We start from the raw sequence: 14181 nt of genomic DNA on the forward strand, positions 1-14181 counted from the left end.
GGTCTTCCTGGACTATCCTTCTGCCCCCTGCCAAAAAAAAAAATGAGGTACTAGGTATAATACCGCCATCTGTGTGAAGTTTGTGCATTTGTATTCAGTTCAGTTCAGTTCAGTTCAGATGCTCAGTCGTGTCCGACTCTTTGCGACACCATGAATCGCAGCACAGGTTGGTGCAAATGTGATTGTGGTTTCGGACATTGAATTTTAAATTTTAAATCAATTTAAATTCAGCCTTCTAAGTCAATTCAGCCTTATAAATGGCTGAAACACATCTTTTTAAGTCAAAATAAGAACGATTACAATCAACACGTTTTTGCCAACGAGAAATAAGTGTGTTCATTCCTCTAGCTTAAAAATTCGTGTTTCGGGATTCAGTGAAATTTTGGAAAGCATCTTCTGCCTCCTGCTGGCTGCAGAAGAGTTTTTCCGTCAAAAAGTTCTTGAGATGCTTGAAGAAGTAGTAGTCGGTTGGCAAGAGTTCAGGTGAATGTGGCGGGTGAGACGAAACTTCATAGCCCAGTTTGTTCAATTTCTGAAGCATCGGCTGTGTTAGCGTGGGGTTAGGGGTTGTTGTGGGGGAAAACCGGTCCCTTTCTGTTGACCGCTGCTGGTTGCAGGCGTTGTAGTTTCCTGTGAAGGAGTGAGTAAAAGTTGCTCAGTTGCATCCACTCTTTGCGACCCCATGGACTGTAGCCCACCAGACTCCTCTGTCCATAGGATTCCCCAGGCGAGAGTACTGGAGTGGGCAGCCATTCCCTTCTCCATGCACCTCATCAATGTGCTGAGCATACTTCTTAGATGTAATGGTTTCACTGGGATTCAGAAAGCTCTCATGGATCAGACCAGCAGCAGATGACCAAACAGCAACCATGAGCTGCTTCTGATGCAAGCTTGGCTTTGAGAAGTGCTTTGGAGTTTCTTGGTTCAACCACTGAGCTGGTTATTGTATAAAATCCTATTTTTGTCACGTGTCATAATCCAATCAAGAAATGGTTTGCTGTTGTTGCATCTAGTAAGAGAATACTAGACCCTGCAAAATGGTGATTTTTTTGATTTTTGGTCAGCTCAGGAGGCACCCACTTACCAAACTTTTTCACCTTTCTAATTTGCTTCCAAGGCTGAATGACTGTAATAGTCATTCACTGTAATAGTCAACACTGAGTCTTTTGGCAGCTTCTTGTGTAGTTGTCAGAGAATCAGCTTTGATGATGGCTCTCAGCTGGTTGTTGTCAACTTCTGATGGCCGGCCGTTACACTCATCTTCAAGGTTCTTGTCCCCTTTGCAAAACTTCTTGAACCACCACTGCACTGTATGTTCATCAGCAGTTCCTGGGCCAAATGGGTTGTCGATGTTGCGAGTTGTCTCTGCTGCTTTACAATCCATTTTGAACTCCAATAAGAAAATCGCTCAAATTTGCTTTTTGCCTAGCATCGTTTCCATAATCTAAAATACATATAAAATAAATAGCAAGTGATAAGTCATTAGCAAAACACATAAAGCAAGAAATGAGCTTTAAAATGATGTGTAACATAACCATATTTATTTAAGAATATATTCCAATATTAAATGGCAAATTTCAACAGTGCAGAATTGCAGATTACTTTTGCATCAGCCTAATATAATGCTGCAAGCGCATTTCATAGCAGACATGAGAAGCCAAATTTGATAACTGTATAAATATATTTTGGTTAGCTGTCTTTCTAACTACGTAGAATTATGAAATGCTCTTTGTGAGGTGTGATCTTGCAAACTACACAGGTTATATTCCGCCATGACACCCTGCAGGGGCTGGGTTTAATTCTGGACCCTTTTAACCTCTCATGATTGTCAAATAAACACATCTTTGGTATGACAGGGGCTACACAGATGGCCAGGATTCCTGCATCCATTCAGCTGACAACTTTGTGTGCCGCTCCAGGCTGGGTGTCAGCTGGGTTCTTGGGCACGTGAGGTGAACTTGGAGAAGACAGGCAGGAACCAGCAGGTGTGCCACCGCTGAGTCTACACAGGCTGGGCAGAGTGTGCCACGGAGGTCTCTGCTCAGCACTCACCACTCCCTGCAGTAAAGGGGCTGGGAGGCGGGTCAGGACTAGGTACCAGCTGGGCTGGGCCTTGACTGCTGAAGTCCAAATCTAAAGCTGTTTTTCACTATAGCTTTTGAAACGTACTGCCCATATGAATTAGGTGACTTGGTCATTTTTTAGGGAAACCTTTATTACACTCCCACTTTGTATGCGTATGGAAACTGCAGTGGAAAGCATAGTCAGGGCCTGACTTCGCATCCTGGCTGCCACCTAATAGCCACTTGACCTTTCTGGACTAAAGATGGAAAGGGACACTGAAATATGCGAGGTGTGTTGGTTCAGGGCACGAAATGAGGCTGCCGATGCAATGATCATTATCAGTCCCTCCTCTTCCCTTAGCGCACCAAAGCTGAATACCTTAAAAAAGGTATTGTATTTTGAAAGGTGCCTGATGAAATCAAGAAAGAAGGCAAGGCTAATGACAGGATAATGAGAGTGACTCACCTTAGGCACCGTTTATTGTTTCTGGACTAAGTGCTTTCTTTACATTTCCCCATCTAATTCAGTAATTCAGACTTAGGGGCTGTTTCATCCCCACTTTACAGATGAGAAAAGTGAGGTGAGAGCAGTTCCATAACATGAATTAACTCTGCCAGTCTTGTTCCAGAGCTCTTAACTGTCAGAATGGAGCTTCCGAAGAGGACAGTGAGACACTAATAACAGCACCTCATCCTTTAAGGAACACTTCTGTGTACCTTGGTATGTTTGTTCCTCATAAGGAAAAATAGGAGATGGCTAGAAACGGGGTTCGTAGAAGGCGATGGCGCCCCACTCCAGTCCTCTTGCCTGGAGAATCCCATGGATGGAGGAGCCTGGTAGGCTGCAGTCCATGGGGTCGCTGAGTCAGACAGACACGACAGGGCGACTTCACTTTCACTTTTCACTTTCATGCACTGGAGAAGGAAATGGCTACCCACTCCAGTGTTCTTGCCTGGAGAATCCTGGGGATGGCGGAGCCTGGTGGGCTGCCGTCTATGGGGTCACACAGAGTCGGACACGACTGAAGCGACTTAGCAGCAGTAGCAGCAGCAGCAGAAATGCGGTTAGAAGACTGACAGGAGGTGACTTGCTCAGTGTTACTGAATCCGTCCGTGGCTGAATTGGTGCAAGAACGCTTCCTGCTTGATAATCTTGTGTTTATAGGATGAAGGTAGATCAGTGCAGAAATCCTTTTAATAAGTGAATGCTGTTAAATGCTTCAAATACGGAACAGACTCAGGGAGGTTGCATGCGTTGTTCAAAGTGTCACATGTCACGTTGCATTGTCAGTGGCCAGCATAATTAGAAAGGGCATGTCAGCCTCAGACCACACTGCTTCTGAGCAACCCAAGTGGAAGGGCTGGGAAGGACCAATGCAAACTGTCTTCTGGTCCCCTGGCCAGGGTGCCTCCTCAGGCCGCCTCCTGACTTCCGAAGCTGTCATGGAAGAGCAGCCTTGGAGCAGGTTGCTGTGAGCACTTGCTGTGAGCCCCGGTTGCCTCCTGCTGCAACCAGAAGGGAGATGATAAGGGGCCTGTGTGGCGAGGATGGTACGAGCCGCCTTCTTCCCATGCTAATCACGCTTTCTGCAAATTGAAGGCTCAGCGCAATTTTAAAGAAAGCAAGAGAGAAAGGAAACCAAATATGGTTGGGCCAGGAGCCTTTTGGAATTATGTGGTGTTCTACCCTGTAGCTGGAGATTCAGTTTCAGATGCCTGTGATTATGGCCTTTGCAAACAGTTGTCAGAGAAATTCGTAAGACTTCCAAAGGCTGCGGAAGAGCAGATGTGGCATTAAATTTCAAGTGCAGTTACTCATAATAGCTTACATGTGGACCCGGAGTGTCCCGGATTCAGGCCTGAGTCCCTGTGACCAGGAGGTGTGGGATGTTGAGCAGAGGTGTCAGCATTTTCTGGTGGTCTTTTCCTGTTATGTCACTGTTATGTCACCCGGCCCACAGACCCTTACCAGTGGGAGAACTCTTCCATAACTGCTAGCTCACAGCGCCTAACACTGTCATCCCTTTGTCCTGTTTAATAAGAAGAGGCAACATGACTTCTTTGCCATCAGGCGTCAACCATGCCAGCAGATAGACTGTGGAAAGTGTGAGTCTCTGTGCTCAGTCGTGTCCAACTCTTTGCAACCCCAAGGACTATAGCCCACTAGGCTGCTCTGCCCATGGAATTTCCCAGGCAAGGATACTGGAGTGGGGAGCCATTTCCCACTCTAGGGGATCTTCCCAACCCAGGGATCAAACCTGCGGATTGGCAGGTGGATTCCTTACTGCTACTGCCACCTCAGCCTCTATCAGTTCAGTGCAGTCGCTCAGTCGTGTCTGATTCTTTGTGACCCCATGGACTGCAGCACGCCGGGCCTCCCTGTCCATCACCAACTCCCAGAGCCTGATGGCCATTGAGTTGGTGATGCCATCCAACCATCTCATCCTCTGCTGTCCCCTTCTCCTCCTGCCTTCAATCTTTCCCAGCATCAGGGTCTTTTCCAGTGAGTCAGTTCTTTGCATCAGGTGGCCAAAGTATTGGAGTTTCAACTTCAGCATCAGTCCTTCCAATGAATATTCAGGACTGATTTCCTTTAGGATGGACTGGTTGGATCTCCTTGCAGTCCAAGGGACTTTCAAGAGTCTTCTCCAACACCACAGTTCAAAAGCATCAATTCTTTGGTGCTCAGTGTTCTTTATGGTCCAACTCTGACATCTGTACATGATTATTGGAAAACCCATAGCTTTAACTAGACAGACCTTTGTTGGAAAAGTAATGTCTCTGCTTTTTAATATGCTGTCTAGGTTGGTCACAGCTTTTCTTCCTAGGAGCAAGCATCTTTTAATTTCATGGCTGCAGTCACCATCTGCAGTGATTTTGGAGCCTAAGAAAGTCTGTCACTGTTTCTGTTGTTGCCCCATCTATTTGCCATGAAGTGATGGGACCAGATGCCATGATATTCATTTTTTGAATGTTGAGTTTTAAGCCAGATTTTTTGCTCTCCTGTTTCACTTTCATCAGGAGGCTTCTCAGCTCTTCCTCACTTTCTGCCATGAGTCTCTATGGCCAACTTAAATTGGCTGTGGAACAGACATTGTCCCGTTGTTAGCGGAGTTTGAAGTATTCAGCCTTGCCTTGTTTAATATTTCTTTTCCACAGTTCAAATGGCAAGGACTTTAATGACTGTCGGAAATACCTTTATTTTATTATTAATAATGAAGGTCAAGATCAAAAGGATAAGGTGTAATTATAATAAACCAGCAGTTGTTCTTTTTGAAGCAAAAGCTGCTAGATTTCTTCTTATCTCCAATAAAGAGGTAAGCTTACTGAGTTAAAAAATTTGAAGTGTTCATTAGGCAACAAAAACGATTAAAAAGAATATTCTAAGTCTTAGTATATATAAAAAGGATATTCTCATTCTTGTTATATTGAAACACCCTTCTCTAGAGCTTTTCAAATAGTAATTACTAGAAAACACAGTTTATCCTAGATTAGTAAGTGGAGAACCCTAAACTGAGTGGTGGAATAGAATTTAAGGATCAACTCTTTTTTTTCCCCCTATAAAACCTGGACATTTCTGCCATTGCTTTATTGAATATGTCTGCCTGCTCTGTTGGGGAGAGGAGCCGGGGAGGATGGGGCCTTGCACAGGCTCACCCCTGGAACACTTACACACTCCAAGTGGGAGTCTCTTTGCAGACTTGACTGCCCCAGTGTGTCACTGTTTTGTGGTGACCGAGGAAGCAGAGACAGAGGCTGAGAGCCAGAAGCACACCAGCTCTGGGAAGCTCCGTGCACTGGGCTGCAGTTCCTGCGTTCAGACACTGTGGTTCCTCTGTACACTCAGGGCTTCTGCAGAACCAGATGGGGTAGCCCTCTTCTGTAAATGAGGCAGCAGGAGACAAACGGATGACATGAACAGCCACCGCCAGTACTTGCCTACTGCCTCGTTGTTAGGAAACCGTCTCACTTAATCCTCACAGCTGCCCAGTGAGGTGGCATGTTGATGAGCCTGTGTTAGGAATAGCCGAGCTCTTAGAGGTTTGAGTCACTTGCCCCAGGGAAAGGAGACCGAAAGGGCAGCTTTTGACCGCACGTGCTAATTATGTCCCCACACTGCAAGTAGTGAAGCTGGTACTTACCCCCAAGAGTCTGCCCTCCAGAGTTGATGCGGTTCCTTCTCCTTAGCTCCTTCAGAGAGGTACAGCCTTGGATGAAAATGGCCTTTCCATCCCTTCCAACTGAAGCTCTGACACTGGGAGCTCGTGTGAGAAGGGTCTGACTACAGGCCCCATCGGTAGCATGGAGTCAATAGCTTGTCTCTGTGATTGTTGTAAGTGATCCAGGGAGATGAACGCAAGGGCTCAGTTCGTCCGTGATGAGGAGGAGGTTTGTTGTTACTGCTAAGGTCCTCAGTCCTCTTGAGGTTTGAGTTCTGGAAGATTCTGTCTCCCTTGATGAATGGCTGGGATGTTTCTACACGGAACACTTATTTACTCCTGACCCTCTGGTACTGCACACACCCACGGTAGTTTCCTGGGGGCTAGTCTCCAGGGATCACAGCTTTAGAACCTCTTTCATCATCTGTTTCCTATTCATTCCACATACCCCCAGGTTCAAACTTTCAAGATTCTTCCACCACGCCAAGCCATGGAGACAGCTGGGCCTCTGGTTCTTGCTCACCCTCATGCCTTTCTAAGGCCAGTGGGACTCATAGTCTCTGTCCAGAGCTAAGCTTTTAATTCATCCTTGAAAGATTTATGGAGCATTTTTGTCCCAAGCAGAACCAAATGCTTTATATCCCTGTGTGTCACTTAGCCGGGAGTGAACACATTATCCTCTTGTCTCATTTCCTAGAAACAGGTAGAGACAGGCCCACAGGAGGACCTAAGCGCTGAGGTCACACTGCTTCCCTCATTTGCATTGTCAACGAGAAGTACTTCCTGACAGATCCTGCTGTTCTTTTTACCTTTCTCAAGAAGTTTTTCATCCTGGCTGTCTTTGCCTTCTCATTTACTTATGGGAAGCCGAAAGAATATAGGAGGCTCTATTCCGAGTTTTTCAGTATTAATCTAAATTTTATGAAAATCCTAAACTGATCAGCTCCGCCCTCCCCAACTGAAATCTCCTTGAGCTTAAAATGCCATCTCCTTTTTCAAAGTCGCCCTTCTTAACGGCTTGCCAAGAGTTCAGAATCATTTGGGCTGGATCATTTCAATATAAACTAAGACTAAAGATCTCTTATTTATCATCTAGAAGAAAAGCCATTTTTGAAACTGTCATTCCTTTCAGAAAAAACTAAGCCATTGATATGACAGAAAAAATGAAAATTTGATGGAATGGGGAAAAAATAAATTCCCTTATTTTTAATTGTAGGGCTTCTGTTCATGCAAAGTGACCCAGGAATAAAGAAGTAGCCAGTTTGAGTTGAGCTAGATAAAGATGAACAAAAAAGTTGAAAACCATTGAGTTATTTGCCTTCTCATTTCCTTTTATTGCGAATGGAATGGGGCTTCTCAACCAGCATCTTCCTTCTGATTATTACAGATGAGGAAGCTTCAGGGACTTGCCTGATCTTTTACTTCACCTGAAGATCCCTGTCACAGTCCTTGATTAGATATGCTAAGCTGGAACATAAATAAAGTATTAAGTGAGATTCTAAGAGCAGTTTTTTAAGACTCCTACAAATCAGTCAGCCCCCTCAGTTAGCCAGTGTAAGTCACGCATTATGGTAGGCGTTTCGACTTGGCTCGGTCCTGAAATCTGAAATTATTCCAGTGCGGCTCTAGTGGTTGCTCTGTTCTGACCCATGGTACAAGGAAATGGCCAGAGAGTAAAATGGCAAAATCCCTGAAGCTGGGACCCTTCCTAAGCCTTTTTGCTTTGTTTGAGGCCAGTTTTCATCTTTTTTTTTTTTTTTTTTTAGTGTTAGCTGCTCAGTTGTGTCCAACTCTTTGTGACCTCATGGACTGTATAGCCTGCCAGGCTCCTCTATCCATGGAAGTCTTCAGACAAGAATACTGGAGTGGGTAGCCAGTCCCTTCTCCAGGGGATCTTCCCAAGCCAGGGATCAAACCCAGTCTCCTGCTTTGCGGGCAGACTCTTTACCATCTGAGCGACTCAGATGCAAAAGGATGGAGGAAATAAATTACACTTTGGTACTGAGATTTGAGTTAATCTTTAGTATTATACCAAGTGTACGTTCTCAGAACGGTCTGCTTGAAACACAGCTTTCGTGAGTAAGCATTCCCCTAGATCATAGCATCTAGGTAGCAGAGAGCTGGCCCTGGAGTCTCTGAGCCCTCACAGTGCTCATGTATGTTATTAATGGATCTCATGATAATTTTGCCTTGTTAGAGGACCTGTGGGTAAGAAAAAGCATGATACCGGAAACCTAGCATGTAAGGCGGAGTGGAGAGTAATGGTATCAGAAGCCTTGTACTAAATGATTCCTGGAAGGTGGTTCCCAGAGGAAATTGACAATGAAGTGAAGCTGTTCATATCACCCCTTGATCTCTTAGTGGAAGAAGGTACCCCAGGTGGAGGAAGAAGCCTCTGAAATATATATGACCCAAGCCATTCCCAAATGGGGATAAATGTTTCTATTTGAAATGGAACTGCCAAAAGCTCCATACCAGGAATCTTCTTTCTTACAAAAAAAATGAAATTATCAACTATTCCCTGGTTGTGGGTGATCAATTCCAAACCCTGCTAGAGAGAGTCTGAACTCAGCCTCATTTGGACTAGTTGGCAAAAGAGAAAAAAAAGGAGGTCTTTCTCCTCCTTCTTTCTGCCCCTTAGGTCATAGATTTCTCCTACTCTCTCATTGCTTTTGAAAAACTCCTTTTTCAAATAATAACATTTGAAATATTTGAAGTAATATTGCTTTTATTCTTTCTGTGATTGATGTCTTGTCTTTGTCACAGAGGTTATGTGCTGGCATTCCTATCTTTACATTGATCCTGTAAAAAGGTGAAATGCAAACCGCCATGCCAGAGAAGCAACATAATTAATGTCTTTGTGATGCTGTCCAAGTTCTTGAGAAACTATTAGAACTGGATTATCTTGGTGTTTGCCAGTTGAGGTCAAGCCAACAACTCTACTTGTCTTTCTTTCCCAGAGGGCACGACAAGAAAAGACAGAAAAGTTCAAGGAATTAAAAACAGAGCTTTCATTAGGCTAGCATTTGAGGTCAGGTAAACATCTCTTTCGAGTTTCATTGAAAAATTCCAGGAGGCCAAGGGCAAAATCTCCAGAAGACTTGTTTCAAGGAGTATAGCTCAGTGGAATTTAAAATAATTTAGGAAATTTAGGAAACCTGAGTATGACATTTCTTAGGGGACATTTAGAAAAACAGAGAAGGAAAAGGACCCCAAACCCCCAAATTTCTTCTCATTTGAAAAGTGTGGAAGCCTGGGAATGATTTTCCATGGTGACTAGGAGAGACCTCTTCATCACACACGAGTTTCTTTCCAGAGCCCACACAGTGTTCATGTATGTTATCGATGGATCGGGTGATAGTTTTGCCTGGTTATAGGACATATAGCTAAGAGGAAGCATGCTGAGATGGAGAGTAATCCTGTCAGACACCTTGTACTGAATGATTCCTGGAAGGTGGTTCTTACACTTGTGAATTTGAGTCATGAATGCAGACACCCGTGGAGCATATAGGGTCACCTGGGCAAAGAGAACAGCAAAACAACAAACAGCGCAGCCGTCCTTGTAACTCGGGCACACGTCCCGTGTGTGTGGTTTAGCCTATAGCAGAGTTCTTTGCGGCTCATTTTTGTGTTGTTCCAGTTACGAGTTTCAGGGTTCAGATGACATCTTTAACAAGAGCGAAGCTCTTGCTCAACTTTTTTTTATTAAGTTGAAAGCAACAGTCCCCTCTGACTCTGAAGGAAATTAAACCACAAGTCAGATGACCAGTGGAGACTGTGGAATTTCTGTCCCAGAGATCTTCAAAAGCAGAGCATGAAAGTTAGGTCACTTACCTAAGTCTGTTCGGGGGCTAACCAAGATGACACTTTGCAGAGTTCCAAGTTCATAAAACAACTCATGTTAATATTCTTATGTCCGTAGAACACAAGGAAAATCAGTACTTTGTTCCATTATCTTTTTAAAAACTTATTTAAATTTTTATGTGTAATACAGTTGATTTAACAACATTGTGTTAGTTTCAGGTGTACAGCAGAGTGACTCAGTTATGCATATACATGTATCCGCTCTTTTTTTCTTTGAGATTCTTTTCCTGTATAGGCCATTATAGAGTATGGAGTAAGTTCCGTGTGCTATACAGCAGGTTCTTAGTAGTTGTCTATTTTATTATATAGCAGTGTGTATATGTCAGCTCCAATCTCCCAAATTATCCTTCTGTTCCTCTATCTTTTGGCTTCTTAAAAATGTGTTGACTTTTCCATGCCCTGGATCGACTGTGTCTCTCATTTGTGTTGTAAGGCTAATGTTGCTTGTGGAAATTTGGGAGTGGGTAGGAGGGAGGAAGGAGGAGGTCCTTTTAGAAGATGACATTCGATCTTTTCAGAGGATGGCACTGAGAGGTCACTTGGCTGCTACAGAGCTGGCTTGCCTGAGCATATTAACAAACTCCCCAAAGAGCGGCGTTTAGCTTGAGGGCACTTCCTGTAAGGAACTGTTGCTTTAATAAATGATCAAGCTTGCTGGCTTTAAACAGTCTATAAAATGAGAAGAGGTTGGTTGGTTCATTGTCATTGGAAGCTGTTAACTTTACAAAGTTAAGAAGATAGTCGGAAACAAGGTTTTTAAATCATCTAGCTCCACTGTGAGTCCATAATGACAAAAATGAAAAAGTCAGAAAGTTGTTTTGTGGCATGCCAAACCACAGTGAGCATTGCTCTTGATGACTTGATGAATTCCCAGTGTCCCCGGGGCCCTCTGCTCTCTGCAGACTGCATCCAGTGCTAGCCTACCACGTGGTGATGAAGGAGCCTCCCTCCCGCCTACTCACCTTAAAGAGACACTGTTGAGCATCTGTAAAAAAAAAAAGAATTAGTTTCTTTAAAAATGGAAGAAGTTACAAGCCATTAAATGTGCTGAGCAGATGGGAAAACAAAAGGTAAAATTGGAAGGATTTTGTGTGTGTGTGTGTGTGTGTGTGTGTGTGTGTGTACCAGTAACTTGTGAAAACCTTTCATTCTTTTTAGTGAAAATTTAACAATTCTAGGAAGGCTAATGTCCTGTGTGACTCTGTTTCTTAAAATTGTCCAGTCAGTGTAGCATGGATTTAATACATTCCTAGGGACCTAGAAACGAAAATATACTACCTTCCCTTTGTTTTACTTCTCTTTGTCTCTTTTGTTTGTCTTATTTTCTCGGATAGGCAAAAGTAAAGGAGAGAACGCCAAGTTATAACATTTGGTTTTAGTGCTGTTTTCTTGTTCCATTTTAAAAAGGACATATCCATTAAAGTAAGGCCCTGTGTTTTGAGTTGTTTCTCTCTTTTAACTTTCCGTTCATTTGAAGTTGGCTCTGCCTTGTGGTGGTTTTCCAGATGTTTGTTTATTTACAGTGAAACCCTTTCTTTCAAATGAAATCTTGTGTTTAACTTGAATATATGAAACAGAGAAAATATAGCTGTTCTTGGGGTCTCCCCCCAGCCTCCTCCCGTCTCCTGGTGCCTGAGGCACAGGGCCCGGGTGGGCACCCCAGGGCCCGAGGAACCTGGTTTTTAATCCCTTGGCATGAGCACAGGACTAGGAGAGAGTATGCAGTTTGCTGACCTCCAGCTTTGCCACCCAGACATTTTTTCCTCACTTCACTTCTCTAAGTTCCCTGCTTGAAAAAACAATGGCTTTGTATCCGAGCATCCCTGAGGTTCTTTCTACCCTCCTAACAGCCAGCAGTTCTGAAGTGTACACAGAGCTCTGAGGCAGTGAAAAGTTCAGTGACTGAGGAATGCAGACTCCGGGAACAGGAGACCTGGCTCAAGGAAGGATTGTCCCGTGCCCGCGGGAAGGGTTCATGTAAAGGAGAGCACAGGAACCAGAAGTCAGGCAGCAGAAGAAATGTCTCTGAAGAGAGTGTTTTCTGGAGATTGCAGTGAGGCATCCTCTGACACACGGGCGCGGGGGCAGAGGGCGGGGTTTGAGCCAGGTGGGGGTTGCTGTTTAACCACTGACTGCAGTGCTTGGCTATTAGAGCTTCCCAGGCTAAGTGGTTAAGAATCCGCCTGCAAATGCGGGAGATGCAGGTTCCATTCCTGCATCTTGGAAGATCCCCTAGAAGGGGAAATGGTGACCCACTCCAGTATTCTTGCCTGGGAAATCCCATGGGCAGAGGAGCCTTGCGGGCTATGGTCCATAGGGTTGCAAAGAGTCAGACGCAACTGAGTGAGTAAGCACACATGCCCACACTGGGCTGTTGACAAATAAAATGATGTTCCCGCACTAGAGAAAATTCTGTCCTGTCACTGTGTGCGTGTGCGTGTGCGTTTGTGTGTGTTAGAAAATGCTCTGAGGTCTAGTTAAAAAATCTGCAGCCAGTTAACACGTTTGGTTAAGAGAATGGGGATGGTGCGGCCAAGGTCAGGGTTCAGTCATTCACTCGTGGGCCAGCTAACTGGGCAGGGCTCTGGAGCCAGACGGTACTTTTAACCCTGACCAGCTGCTCCTCACATGTGTGCCAGGGGTCACAGGGAGGGTCAGAGAGCCTGGAAGGATTTCTGAACTCAGCTTTTCCTCCCGGGACCTTGCAGGCAGGTCCTGGTCAGGGAGGGCTTGGTGTTTTATCTTGTGGGTAGGGGATGGGTTTGGGGGAGCACACAGTCTCCATCTTGAACAGCCTTGAAAATCTAAAATACTCTTTGTGAGCCAGGGTCTCAGTGAATTCTGACTGTGGGTCTTTCCAGTTTGAAGACAGAACTTTCAAGGCCAAGTTACAATAGAGATTACTGAAATAATGCTCTATAGTTCTTGTGACTGCCGGCCTCCTCCTCGTTTGGGAATTGGGAGAAGGGCTGGCATTAGAAAATAGATCTGTTTGTATTTTAACCCCTTGAAGCCCATTGTTCTCTGTAGCTTTTCTCATTTCTTCATTGAAACACCACTTTGTAATTAAAATTGAAAACACTTGGTTTTCATCTGTAAAAGAATAGCGTACAGGAATCTTATGCAAGTTGTTTTTAAAAATATGATTCCAGTGCTCACAGTTCCCCCAGAGAATGGTTCTGTATGAATAGATTTTACTACTAATTAAACACGGAACAGTTTCTCTTGTTTCTTAGCATAAATACAGTCACGTATGAAGCCTACATAGGATTTCATCTTTGCCGAGGGAAGCAGTTAGCTTCAACTGTCATTTGTTTTCTATGAAAGATAGAAAAAACAAGTCATCTGAGCTAAAGTATCTCCAACACTTTTTTTTGAGAAGAGACATGTTCATTTTTGTAAAAATTACAGAAATATAAACCTTGCTGCTGCTGCTGCTAAGTCACTTCAGTCGTGTCAGACTCTGTGCGACCCCAGAGATGGCAGCCCACCAGGCTCCCCCGTCCCTAGGATTCTCCAGGCAAGAACACTGGAGTGGGTTGCCACTTCTCCAATGCGTGAAAGTGAAAAGTGAAAGTGAAGTCGCTCAGTCGTGTCTGACTCCTAGCAACCCCATGGACTGCAGCCCACCAGGCTCCTCCGTCCATGGGATTTGCCAGGCGAGAGTACTGGAGTGGGTTGCCATTGCCTTCTCCAAGTATAATCCTTACGTACGTCTTAATCTCTGCACCAACCAATCCTCACAGTAAATGGTCCTGCTCTCGAGCCAGTGGTGAAAACGCGTGTAAAAGTTATAATTTTAAGACATCTGTTGGTTTTTATCCCCAGAATTAATTTGTTCCAGGCCAGTGGCTTCCAAAGTGTTTGTTTTAATAGCAATTGCTTTCAACAAACAAAATTTTCAGTGGAATTTTAACATTAAAAAAAAAAAAGATAACCGCAGACACTGAGGTCCTGGCTGGGGACGCCCTCTTTCTCCTCCGCCCCGCCAGCGACACCCCAGGGCCCCGCACCGAAGGACCCTCTGCAGCTGCGCTGGGGGCCGGCGCTTCACCCAGTTGCTTCAGCGGGTGTGTGTGTCGGTGTTGGGCCTC

At 44.6% G+C, this 14181-nt stretch overlaps 1 pseudogene; it reads right to left on the reverse strand.

The window, feature by feature from the left end:
• Positions 1–235: 235 nt before the first annotated feature.
• Positions 236–1441, reverse strand: LOC138097280 (histone-lysine N-methyltransferase SETMAR-like; annotated as a pseudogene).
• Between the last annotated feature and the right edge of the window lie 12740 nt (positions 1442–14181).

This window comes from Capricornis sumatraensis, chromosome 2 (assembly GCF_032405125.1).
Source record: "Capricornis sumatraensis isolate serow.1 chromosome 2, serow.2, whole genome shotgun sequence".
NCBI lineage: Eukaryota > Metazoa > Chordata > Mammalia > Artiodactyla > Bovidae > Capricornis > Capricornis sumatraensis.